Here is a 13141-nt window from a genome sequence, read left to right on the forward strand (position 1 = left end):
GGTTTTAAGGCACTGTTACTTGCTCCCTCCTATCTCACCTTGCAATTATCTTACTACAATCCAGCCGGCACACTTTATTCCTCTAATGCTAACCTTCTTACTGTATCTCCATCTCAACTCTCTCTCTGCCAGCCTCTCGCCCACCTCCTCCAAGGCTCTTCAAGGCCCTACTGAGAGCTCACCTCCTCCAGGGGGACTTCCCAGACTGAGCCCCTTCCTTCCTCTCCCCCTCGTCCCCCTCTCCATCCCCCCCATCTTACCTCCTTCCCTTCCCCACAGCACCTGTATATATGTATACATGTTTGTACATATTTATTACTCTATTTATTTATTTATTTAACTTGTACATATCTATTCTATTTATTTTATTTTGTTAGTATGTTTGGTTTTGTTCTCTGTCTCCCCCTTTTAGACTGTGAGCCCACTGTTGGGTAGGGACTGTCTCTATATGCTGCCAATTTGTACTTCCCAAGCGCTGAGTACAGTGCTCTGCACATAGTAAGCGCTCAATAAATACGATTGATGATGATGACCTCCTGCCTCTGGCCTGGAAAACCCTCCCTCCTCATCTCACACAGATAATTGTTCTCCCCCACTTCAAAGCCTAATTGAAGGCCCAACTCTTCCAGGAAGCCTTCCCTGACTAAGCCCTCCTTTCTTCTTCTCCCATTCCCTTCCGAGTTGCTCTGACTTGTTCTCCTCACTCGTCTTTCCTCCCAGCCCCACAGCACACATGTAAAGCAGCGTGAGAAGCCGCGTGGCTCAGTGGAAAGAGCACGGGCTTTGGGGTCAGAGGTCATGGGTTCAAATCCCGCCCCGGGCCACTTGTCAGCTGCGTGACTTTGGGCAAGTCACTTAACTTCTCTGGGCCTCAGTTCCCTCATCTGTAAAATGGGGATGAAGACTGGGAGTCCCACGTGGGACAACCTGATCACCTTGTAACCTCCCCAGAGCTTAGAACAGTGCTTTGCATATAGTAAGCACTTAATAAACACCATTATTAATTAATTAATATAAATATTATTTATTTACAAAATAAATATTTATTTATATTGATTTATTTATTTATATTAATGTCTGTCTCCCCCTCTAGTCTGTGAGGTCATTGTGGGCAGGGAATGTGTATGTTGTTATATTGTACTCTCCCATGTGCTTAGTACTATTCTCTGTACACAGTAAGAACTCAATAAATACGATTGAATGAATAGGCTGCCCCTCTCCAGGCAGAGTCCAGGGGCTTAGTCAGGGGCATTTCACTCCTCGAATGCCAATCTTCTCACTCTACCTCCATCTCGTCTATCTCACCGCCAACCTCTGGCCCACGTCCTGCCTCTGGCCTGGAATGCCCTCCCTCCTCATATCCGACGGACGATTGGTCTCCCCAGCTTCAAAGCCTTACTGAAGGCACATCTCCTCCAAGAATTCTTCCCTGACTAAACCCTCCTTTCTTCTTCTCCCCCTCCCTTCTGCATCACCCTGACTAGCTCCCTTCATTCACTCCCCTCCCAGCCTCACAGCACCTATTTTTTTTCTTATTATTGTCATTTCCGATTCATAGAGCCCACTGTTGGGTAGGGACTGTCTCTATATGTTGCCAACTTGTACTTCCCAAGCGCTTAGTACAGTGCTCTGCACAGTAAGCGCTCAACAAATACGATTGATGATGATAGTGACTCCATGTCATATACATATATGTAATTTACTTATTTAATATTAATGTCTGTCTCTTCCTTTAAACTATAAGCTCACTGTGGGCAGGGAATGTGTTATACTGTTATACTCCACCAAGCACTTATATAGTGCTCCGCACACAGTAAGTGCAAAATAAATATGAACGAATGTATGAATGAAGAGCACTGTAGTAGGGATTTGGGAGCCCTGTTAGGGGAAGAGACAAAGTTCACACAATCCAATGGGAAAATCGGGACAAACAGACCAAAGCTTCAGTACAGCTACAGTAACTTTACACAGCTCCCCTTCCTCCCACAAACGTCCCATTTTTCCCCTCCACAGACCTCCTTTACCACTGGATCTGAGCCACCAGACCCCAGTCAAGGAACCAGAAAAAAGCCAGAGAAGCAGCACGGCATAGTGGATAGATCCCGGGCCCGGGAGTCGAAAGGTCAGTGGTTCTAATCCCGGTTCTCCCACTTGTCTGCTGTGTGACCTTGGACAAGTCACTTCATTTCCCTGGGTTCAAATCCCGGCTCCGCCACTTGTCAGCTGCGTCACTTTGGGCAAGTCGCTTAACTTCTCTGGGCCTCAGTTCCCTCATCTGTAAAAAATGGGGATTAAGACTGTGAGCCCCCCGTGGGACAACCTGATCACCTTGTATCTCCCCAGCGCTTAGAGCAGTGCTTTGCACATAGTAAGCGCTTAACAAATACCATCATCATCATTATTATTATTATTCCCTGGGCCTCAGTTCCCTCAGCTGTAAAATGGAGATTGAGACTGTGAGACCCACATGCGGCAGGGACTGTGTCCAACTCGATTTGTTCGTAGCCACCCCGGTGCTTAGTAGAGTGCCTGGCACATGGTAGCAAATACCATCATTATTATTATTGCAAAAGCTGTCAGTCCCTCCCCTACTCCGAGCTCACGCAGCCAGACCCAGCCAGTCTGGTGGTGACGGCACAGGAGTGAACCAAGCTGGGCCGTGGGCCCGGTCCGTGCCAGAGTCGCGGGCCAGGACCAGGGACCAGAATGGCTGTGCCTTGCAAATTAATCCCAGGGCCTTGGTGGCGGACTCACAGGGGCAGCATGGAAAGTCGCTTCCAGATGATGAGGGAGGCGGATGGAGTGAGGGAGGGGACCACCACAGGGGCAAAGCCGCCACAGTTGAGGTAGCTCTTTCCGGCATCCATCCAGGTGTGTTTACGTCGCATCCCACCTCCATAGAGGGCATCGAGTCCCTGAGGGACATCTCGTGGCCAACCTCCGCTCTGAGCCGAGGCTTGGAAATCAATCAATCAATCAATCGTATTTATTAAGCGCTTAGTGTGTGCAGAGCACTGTACTAATCGCTTGGGAAGTACAAGTTGGCAACATCTAGAGACGGTCCCTACCCAATAGTGGGCTCATCTGACCCCGGGATGCCCAGGCTCGGAAGAAGAGCCAGCCACGCCGCCCCACCTCAAAAATGTGTAATTCAAAAATTATTTTAAAATATCAAAAATGAAAAAACAGAATTTCTGGAACTTGGGGGAATGACTACTGTTCATATTTTTGCCTATTCCTGGAAACTTTTTTGTTTTGTTTTGTTGTCAAACTGATAAGACTACCGATCTGGATTCATTACTGGGCAAGCAACTGACCTGTTAGATGAGCACTCAGTAAAGTGCTTAGACCACAGTAAGCACTCAATAAATACAATTGAATGAATAACCTAAAGTTACATTACTAAGTAAAGGTGTCATAAGGACACATATGATAAGGTTCTTTCCTGGAACTTGCAGACACTAGATATTTTCTGGGCATTTAAAAATAAAAATACCATGCATAAAAGGTGCCTGGTGCTGGAAGCAGACTGGCAACCCACTAGTATAAAATGGGATAGTAGGCCTAGATTGTAAACTCTTTGAAGGCAGGGATCCTTCCTGCCTTCACAACACATCAAACATGTGTTGCCAACTTGTACTATGTGTTGCCAACTTGTACTTCCCAAGCGCTTAGTACAGTGCTCTGCACACAGTAAGCACTCAATAAATACGATTGAATGAATGAATGAATCATCATAATAATGGTATTTGTTTAGTGCTTACTGTATATATGTATATATGTTTGTACGTATTTATTACTCTATTTTACTTGTACATATTTATTCTATTTATTTTATTTTGTTAATATGTTTTGTTTTGTTGTCTGTTTCCCCCTTCTAGACTGTGAGCCCGCTGTTGGGTAGGGACCGTCTCTAGATGTTGTCAACTTGTACTTCCCAAGCGCTTAGTCCAGTGCTCTGCACACAGTAGGCGCTCAATAAATACGATTGAATGAATGAATGAATGAATGAATGAATGAATGAACCAAAAGTGAGGCGAAGGAAATGGTGGTGACTGCTGCCCCCTGGTGGGTGCGAGGGGCACGGCCCGCAGCTGACGTCCCAAACACTGCCCCAGGAATCATCATCATCATCAATCGTATTTATTGAGCGCTTACTGTGTGCAGAGCACTGGACTAAGCGCTTGGGAAGTACAAGTTGGCAACATATAGAGACAGTCCCTACCCAATAGTGGGCTCACAGTCTAAAAGTCACAGTCATCATCATCATCATCATCATCATCATCATCATCATCACAACTGTGGCATTTAGGTGCTTACTATGTGTCAGGCACTGTATTAAGCGCTGGAGTGGATACAAGTATATCCGACCGGACACAGCCCCCATCCCACATGAGGCTCACAGTCTTAATCCCCACTTGACAAATGAGGTAACTGAGGCCCAGAGAATCAGTCAATCGCATTTATTGAGTGCTTACTGTGTGCAGAGCACTGTACTAAGCGCTTGGGAAGTACAAGTTGGCAACATATAGAGACAGTCCCTACCCAACAGTGGGCATGAAGTGACCTGCCCAAGGTCACAGAGAAGACAAGTGGCGGAGCCGAGATGGGGCCTGGTGGCCCTGCTGAGGGAGATCTCTGAGGCCTAGTGGATAGTGTTGCCGACTTGTACTTCCCAAGCGCTTAGTACAGTGCTCTGCACGCAGTAAGCGCTCAATAAATACGAATGAATGAATGAATAGAGCTCGGGCCGGGCATCTGTCTGCTCTGAGGGTCTGGGTAAGCCATTTCACTTCTCTGGGCCTCAGTTCCCTCATCTGGAAAATGGGGGTTAAGACTGTGAGCCCCATGGGGGACATGGACTGAGTCCAACCTGATTAGTACAGTGCTGGGCTTTGCTTGGTACAGTGCTTGAGAAGCAGCATAGCTTAGTGGAAAAAACACGAGCTTGGGAGTCAGAGGTTGTGGGTTCTAATCCCAGCGCTGCCATTTGTCAGCTGTGCGACTTTGGGCAAGTCACTTAACTTCTCTGGACCTCAGCTACCTCATCTGTAAAACGGGATTAAGACTGTGAGCTTCGCTTGGAACCTTGTATCTCCTCTTGCGCTTGGCACATGATAAGAACTTAACAAATGCCATTATTATCATTACAGCCCTCTAGATATAAGCTTGTCATGGGCAGGGAATGTGTCTGATATATTGTTGTATAATTCATTCATTCATTCAATTGTATTTATTGAGCGCTTCCTGTGTGCAGAGCACTGGACTAAGCGCTTGGGAAGTACAAGTTGGCAACACAGAGAGACGGTCCCTACCCAACAGAGGGTTCACAGTCTAGAAGGGGGAGACAGACAACAAAACAAAACATATTAACAAAATAAAATAAATAGAATAAATATGTACAAGTAAAATAAAGAGTAATAAATATGTACAAGCATATATACATATATGTATAATCCTCTCCCAAGCTCTTAGTTCAGTGCTTTGCACACACTAAGCACTCAATAATAATAACGATGGCATTTATTAAGCGCTTACTATATGCAAAGCACTGTTCTAAGCGCTGGGGAGGTTACAAGGTGATCAGGTTGTCTCACGGGGGGGCTCACAGTCTTAATCCCCATTTTACAGATGAAGTAACTGAGGCCCAGAGAAGTGAAGTGACTTGCCCAAAGTCACAGAACTGACAATTGGCAGAGCAGAAATTTGAACCCATGACCTCTGACTCCAAAGCCCGTGCTCTTTCCATTGAGCTACACTGCTCAATAAATATGATCACCTGATTATTATTATTATTATCATTATTATTAACAGAGTTGCTAGAACTTATAGACAGAAGTGGGTGATAGACATTAAAATTTCCACAGCACAGTCTCACCAGAGCCGAGTTTCTCTGTGGCTCTGCAGCAGACAGTGAGTTGAGTTCTCTGGGGACCAGGGGATTTTTCCGTTTATAATTTTTGCCGGGAATAAAATGTCTTTATTTTGCTGGGCACTGCTACTTTTCCAATGGAGCTTTGCCTGCTGCTCTCAATGCCCCATGGTGATAGTTCCATAGATTTTCCCAGTTCTCTGCAAAAATACCTCTGGAACTCTGGTCTGGAGCATCATAATAATAATAATAATAATAATAATGGTATTTGTTAAGCGTTTACTATGTGCCAGGCACTGTACTAAGTGCTGGAGTATGTACAATACTAATAGACATTAGTCTATTTGGACACTAATAGATACTAATCTACTAAAAGATACTAATCTACTAATCTATTTGGACACAGTCCCTGTCCTATGTGTGGCTCAAAGTCTCACTCCCCATTTTACGGATGAGGTAACAGGCACAGAGAAGTGAAGCGACTTGCCCAAGGTCAGCCAGTCAGACAAGTGGCAGAGTCAGGATTAGAACCCATGACCTTCTGATTCCCAGGCCTGTGCTCTATCCACTACGCCATGCCGCTTCTTTTTTTCCTAGCAAGCATTCGTTCAATTGTATTTATTGAGTGCTTACTGTGAGCAGAGCACTGTATTAAATACTTGGGAGAGTACAGCACAACAATAAATAGACATATTACCTGCCCACAACGAGCTTACAGCCTAGAGGGAGGAGACAGGCATTAATAGAAATAAATCAATTACAGATCAATCAGTCGTATTTCTTGAGCGCTTACTGTGTGCAGAGCACTGTACTAAGCGCTTGGGAAGTACAAGTTGGCAACATATAGAGACAGTCCCTACCCAACAGTGGGCTCACAGTCTAGAAGGGGGAGACAGAGAACAAAACCATACTAACAAAATAAAATAAATAGAATAGATATGTACAAGTAAAATAAATAAATAAATAGAGTAATAAGTATGTACAAACATCTATACAGGTGCTGTGGGGAAGGGAAGGAGGCAAGATGAGGGGGATGGACATATGTACATATGTGCTGTGGGGCTGGAAGGGGGGTGTACATAGGCTGTTCAATCATTTCTTTTGATGAACAGGAGTTCAATCAGCAATCAATCAATGGTATTTATTATAATGATGGCATTTATTAAGTGCTTACTATGTGCAAAGCACTGTTCTAAGCACTGGATTTGAATCCTTCCTGGAGGCAGATAGGTATATGGAAAAAGCATGGCCTGGTTGAGGGGTGTGGGCAGAAAACTCTGATTCTAGACTTAGCTTTGCCATTGGCCTGCTGTGTATGTATCTGCAATTGTATTTATTTCTATTAGTGTCTGTCTCCCCCTCTCGACTGTAAGCTCATTCTGGGGAGAGAATGTGTTTATTGTTGTATTGTACTCTTACAAGCTATTATTATTATTATTATAACGACCTCAGGGACTCCTTCCTACCTAGGAATCCTATGGTCATGTAACCCAGAAAAAAGGGCAGACGCTTTTCAGCCTGCTTTCTGCAAAGTACATTTCACCCATTTCCTCTCAGTCACCCTTCTCCTTTTCCACTCCAGCGCTTAGTACAGTGCCTGACACATAATAAGCACTTAACAAATGCCACAGTTGTTGTTGTTATTATTATCATTATTATTATTATTATATTCCTGGGGCAGTGAAAAGTGTAGCGGGGGGATTCTCCTTGGAAGCACCCCAAAGTGGGGAGGGGGTGATTAGGGGGGAAAGGCAGACCCACCCCCCAATCCACACACAGAAAATGCCAGGAAACAAACGTGCCCCCTGAAATGTGACTCCGGGGCTGAGTGTTTGTTCCTTGATCTTTTCATTCATTCATTCAATCGTATTTATTGGGCGCTTACTGTGTGCAGAGCACTGGACTAAGCGCTTGGGAAGTACAAGTTGGCAACATATAGAGACGGTCCCTACCCAACAGTGGGCTCACAGTCTAGAAGGGGGAGACAGACAACAAAACATATTAACAAAATAAAATAAATGGAATAAATATGCACAAATAAATAAATAGAGTAATAAATCCATACAAACATATATGCATATATGCAGGTGCTGTGGGGAGGGGAAGGAGGGGAACTTTTGTAGACAGCCCAACCTGTGGCTGCTTCTGCTAAACGAAACCCTCTGGATCTCTGGAGAAGGGGAGAGGAGAGGAAGGAGGGGAAGGGGAGCCCCTCCACAGACTGTAAACTCATTGTGGGCAGAGACTGTGTCTGTTGATTGTTACTGTGGACTCTTCCAAGCGCTTAGTACAGTGCTCTGCATATAGCAAGGGCTCAATAAATACAACCAAATTGATTTGAACTGAGAAATGGTGAGAGGGGAGGAAGGAGGGAAGAGAAGGGGAAGAAGCATGACAGTGGATAAAGTGTGGGACTGGGAATCAGAAGGACTTGGATTCTAATCCCAGCTCTACCACTTGTCTGCTGTGGAACCTTGGTCAAGTCACTTCACTTCCCTGGGCCTCAGTTACTTATCTGTAAAACGGGGATTAAGAGTGAGAGCCCCACATGGGATAGGGACTGTGTCCAACCTCATTAGCTTGTAGCTACTCCAAAGCTCCGGGTAGTGCCTAGCACAAAGTAAGCACTTGACAAAATACCCCCCCAAAAAAACAAACCGGGTGGGCTGGGCTCAGAAAAGGTGTCCCTCTATGCACCCCACAATCTTCCCCGAGACCTCCTCCCTACAGGCTTGCAGGTCACACCTGGAAGAGGAAAAATAACTCAAGGGAAATAAAATTCAATCAATCAATGGCATTTATTGAGCGCTTCCTGTGTGCAGAGCACTGTACTAAGCATTTGGATTAAGACGGTGAGCCCCCCTTGGGACACCCTGATTACCTTGTAACCACCCCAGCGCTTAGAACAGCGCTATGCACATAGCAAGTGCTTAATAAATGCCATTATTATTATTATTATTTGGGAGAGTCCATTGGAAGAGAGCTGGTAGACACGTTCCCTGCCCATAATGAATTTAAAGCATAGAGGGTTCCTAGATTCCTACAGTCTAGCATTCCTGCCTTTCCCCCGCACAGAGCAGGCTGCAGGGGGGTGGGAGGGTGGGGGGTCCCACTGGGTTCTGCCCAGCCCCGGCCCCAAATCTGGCCCAAGCCATTTAAAGCTCGGAGAGCGGAGGGGCTATAAATATCACTGCCAGAGGAATGAAGTGGCAGGGTGATCCATATTTCAGCAGCCACCCCTACCCGTTCTCTGGCCCCCTTGCCCGCCAGAGCTGGAAAGATACCATCCAGCCAATCCCTTCTCCTTGTTCTGGGCTCACAATCAGCTGCTGTGGATGGGTCAGGAAGAGGAGGCAGGCCGAGGGCTTTCTTCCAGACCCGTGATTCTCAGACTTCTGACCTTTGCAGGGTAGATAGAGCTGGGGGGATCCTGCCAGCTGCCCACAGATGAGTCTCCTCAACCCTTCAGCTCTTCCTTTCCTGGTTTTAGAGGCTGATTTGCCCAGGAAAATCCTAGAATCCAGGAGCTGAAAAGAACCTGCCCTTCCCCCTCTAAGAATAACTGTGGCATTTGTTAAGCACTCACTATAATAATAATGATGGTATTTGTTAAGCGCTTACTATGTGCAAAGCACTGTTCTAAGCAGTGGGGGGATACAAGGTGATCAGGTTGTCCCACGAGGGGCTCACAGTCATTTTACAGATGAGGTAACTGAGGCACAGAGAAGTTAAGGGACTTGCCCAAAGTCGCACTATGTGCTAAGCACTGCAGTAGATACAGGATGATCAGGTTGGACCCAGTCCCTATCCCACATGGGGCTCACAGTCTTGAGTAGATAATAATAATACTGGTATTTGTTAAATGCTTACTATGTGCCAGGTACTGTACTAAGCACTGTGGTGATTACAAGCAAATCAGGTTGGACACAGTCCCCGTCCCATGTGGGGCTCACAGTCTTAATCCCCATTTTACAGATGAGGGAACTGAGGCCCAGAGAAGTGAAGGGACTTCCCCAAGGTCACACAGCAGACAAGCGTCCCGTGCTTCTCATGGGAGAACAGGCATTAAATTCCCATTTTATTGATGAGGTAACTGGGGCTCAGTGAAATTAAATTCATTCATTCATTCAATCGTATTTATTTAGTACTTACTGTGTGCAGAGCACTGTACTAAGCGCTTGGGAAGTAAAAGTGGCAACATATAGAGACGGTCCTTACCCAACAGCGGGCTCACAGTCTAGAAGGGGACTTCTAGTAAATGACTTGTCCACGATCACGTGGCAGACAAGTGGTTGAGTCAGGATTAGAACCCAGGTCCTTCTGACTTCCGGGCTTGTGCTCTATCCCTTTAGCCAGACTGCTTCTCTAAAGCAATCCCTTTAGAGATTGCATCTACCAAGTTAGCTGTAGTGTTCTCTCCCAAGTGCTCAGTACGGTGTTCAGCACACAGTAAATGCCATTGGTTAACTAATAATAATAATGATGATGATGGCATTTATTAAGCGCTTACTATGTGCAAAGCACTGTTCTAAGCACTGGGGAGGTTACAAGGTGATCAGGTTGTCCCACGGGAGGCTCACAGTCTTAATCCCCATTTTCCAGATGAGGGAACTGAGGCTCAGAGAAGTCAAGCGACTTGCCCAAAGTCACCCAGCTGACAGTTGGCGGAGCCGGGATTGGAACCCATGACCTCTGTCTCCAATGCCCGGGCTCTTTCCACTGAGCCACGCTGCTTCTCCAATTGATTGACTGTGCCAACTGACCGTTGGTTCACCCCTTCTCCCACCCTCCCACCTCCCCTCCACGCATCTCTTCCCCATCCCTCGTATCACTGCTTGTGTCTTGCAAGCTCTGAGGCTGTTCTGAGGTGCTGAGGGTGTTTATTACAGATCAAGTCCACAGGAAGAGCCATCAACAAACCACAGCAGTCACAGATCAAAACAGGAGAGCACAGAAAGGAAGCGGTGGCCGCCGGACGGTCTTGGGAGCAAGGGATCCTGGACGGGGTAGGAGGCATTCCAGGGAGAGCGCCCATCGATCCATGGATCGAGAAAGAGGAGCCAGCTCCGAGGGAAGGAGCCACGGAGGGCGGGCGAGCGGGGGCCAGGGGTGGTTCGAGAGCGAGCGGCAACGATGCGGTGTGGACCAGGGGCTGTCGTGCGCGCTGGGTGAAAATGACCAGGCTCCACCGCCCGCCTGGATGCCCACTGCGGACAAGGCCACAGATCCTCCGGGAGCCGGGCCTACATCGACTGAGAGGCAGAGGGAGGGCAGCTGACCATTTCTGGCCACCCCGATGGATCCCTGGGCTCCAGAACCAACGGTGCCCGCAGAAGGTGGTGGGAGAAGAGAGCGAGAGACCCACAGTGTGGTGGAGACTCTCTCTCCTCACCTCCCTCCCCACACTCCCAGGTGCCAACCTCTCCCATTACGGGAGCCCGGCCGGTCCTTCCTCAAGCCTTCTTCCAGAGAGTGACTCCCGCCTCCCATCCAATTCCCGATTTGGGATTTGGGGGCTGGAGTCTCTCCGCCGCAGAGTGCAGGCTTCACCGGAGGCCCTCCCCAAGCTGTCCCCATACCCATAGACCCAATCTCCAGGGAGACAGACAGGTAGAAACTACCAGCTGGCAGGCTCTGGGGGAGATTTGAGCCATGGGGCCTTGGGAGACGCAGTATCAGCTGGGGCTCCCGGAGATGTTGGAGAGAAAAGCTCCAATCACAGGGAGTGAACCCTAGGGGATTGGTGACTCCCAGATTGCTTCTCTCTCAGGGAACCCCCGGGGCACCCCAACCTCCCAACTTCCCCAGCGCTTAGTATAGTTCTCGGCACACATAAGCGCACCATAAATACCATTGAATGTTCCAGTCCAGTCAGACTCCTGATTCCTTTCCTTGCTGGAGATGTGACTAGACACCTCACACGTTGAGATGGAATGGGGCAGACGCTTCCCCATCCCCTGGAGACCACCAGCGGGACTCTGGGAAGACTAGAGGTGCTGGTTGGCAGCACCCAGCTGAGTCGTGTCCATCTTCATCCTACCCGTCTAGGGGCTCAGCCTCTGCCCACCTGTTTCTGCTCATTAGGCAGCGACAGAGTGAGCCTCCACAAGCTCATGTGTTCTGGCTACCAGCCTGCCAGCGGGGTGGAAATGGGAGCCGAGGCATTAAATCGTTGGCTTCATCCAACCATAGAGATCCCAAAGCCAGGAGGGCCCACCAGAGGGGCTGTAAAAATTAGCCCAGGCTCAGAGAAATGAGACGGGTTCTAAAGAAGTCAGGCTGCAGGCCGAAATGAATTTGAAGTGGAAAATGCCTCACTGACTTGTATGGGAAAGGCTAGTGAACATGTGGCTTAGTACAGTGCTTTGCACATAGTAAACACTCAATAAATAGGATTGATTGAATGACTGAATGAATGTGGCACGCCTGTATAACACTTTGTGGGCCTCTCCTTACCTGCAGGCCCGGTCTATTCCCTCCCGACAACTCCAGGCACGACACTGTTTCTAATCTACACGGAGGGATGGGGAGGGAAGCCTCTTCCAATCTTTCAAAAATCCTCTTCCTTAGGAACTTGCTCCATCATCTCAGCTAAGGGCATTCTCTGTTGGGCCTAACTTCAATCATTCCTGGTGCTGCAAAAATAACTCTTTGGCCTTGCTTAAATGCTCTTGCCCAGAGACTTCCTAAAGTTCTCCAGCTTGGGAACTGCATCAAGCCTCTGGTAGACAAGGGGCAAACCTGGTGTTTGCCATTTTTCCAGAGGGAGGGGAAGCATCTCCCTTCGGGTCACACAACAAGTCTGGCTGAGAATCAGGATTTGAATCTAGAGCGCCAGATCTGGTGCTCTGCCCACCGGGATGTGGGTCTTCCCTTTCAGAGGAGGGTCCCCCCCAACCCCCAACTTTTCCCTGGGAATCCTGTTTTGATCCTGAGACTATCCCAAAAGGTAAAGCTGTTTGCTAGGGTCTGGAGGTTTGAGCAAGAGAGGGCTAAGAGTCAGACTCCCCTGTCAGCCGACCTGTTGTTCCTGGCCCTGAATTCTAACAATAATAATGGCATTTATTATGCACTTACTATGTGCAAAGCACTGTTCTAAGCGCTGGGGAGGTTACAAGGAGATCAGGTTGTCCAACAGGGGGCTCACAGTCTTAATCCCCATTTTACAGATGAGGGAACTGAGGCACAGAGAAGTGAAGTGACTTGCCCAAAGTCACACAGCTGGCAATTGGCAGAGCCGGGATTCAAACCCATGACCCCTGACTCCAA

This window comes from Tachyglossus aculeatus, chromosome 16 (assembly GCF_015852505.1).
Source record: "Tachyglossus aculeatus isolate mTacAcu1 chromosome 16, mTacAcu1.pri, whole genome shotgun sequence".
NCBI lineage: Eukaryota > Metazoa > Chordata > Mammalia > Monotremata > Tachyglossidae > Tachyglossus > Tachyglossus aculeatus.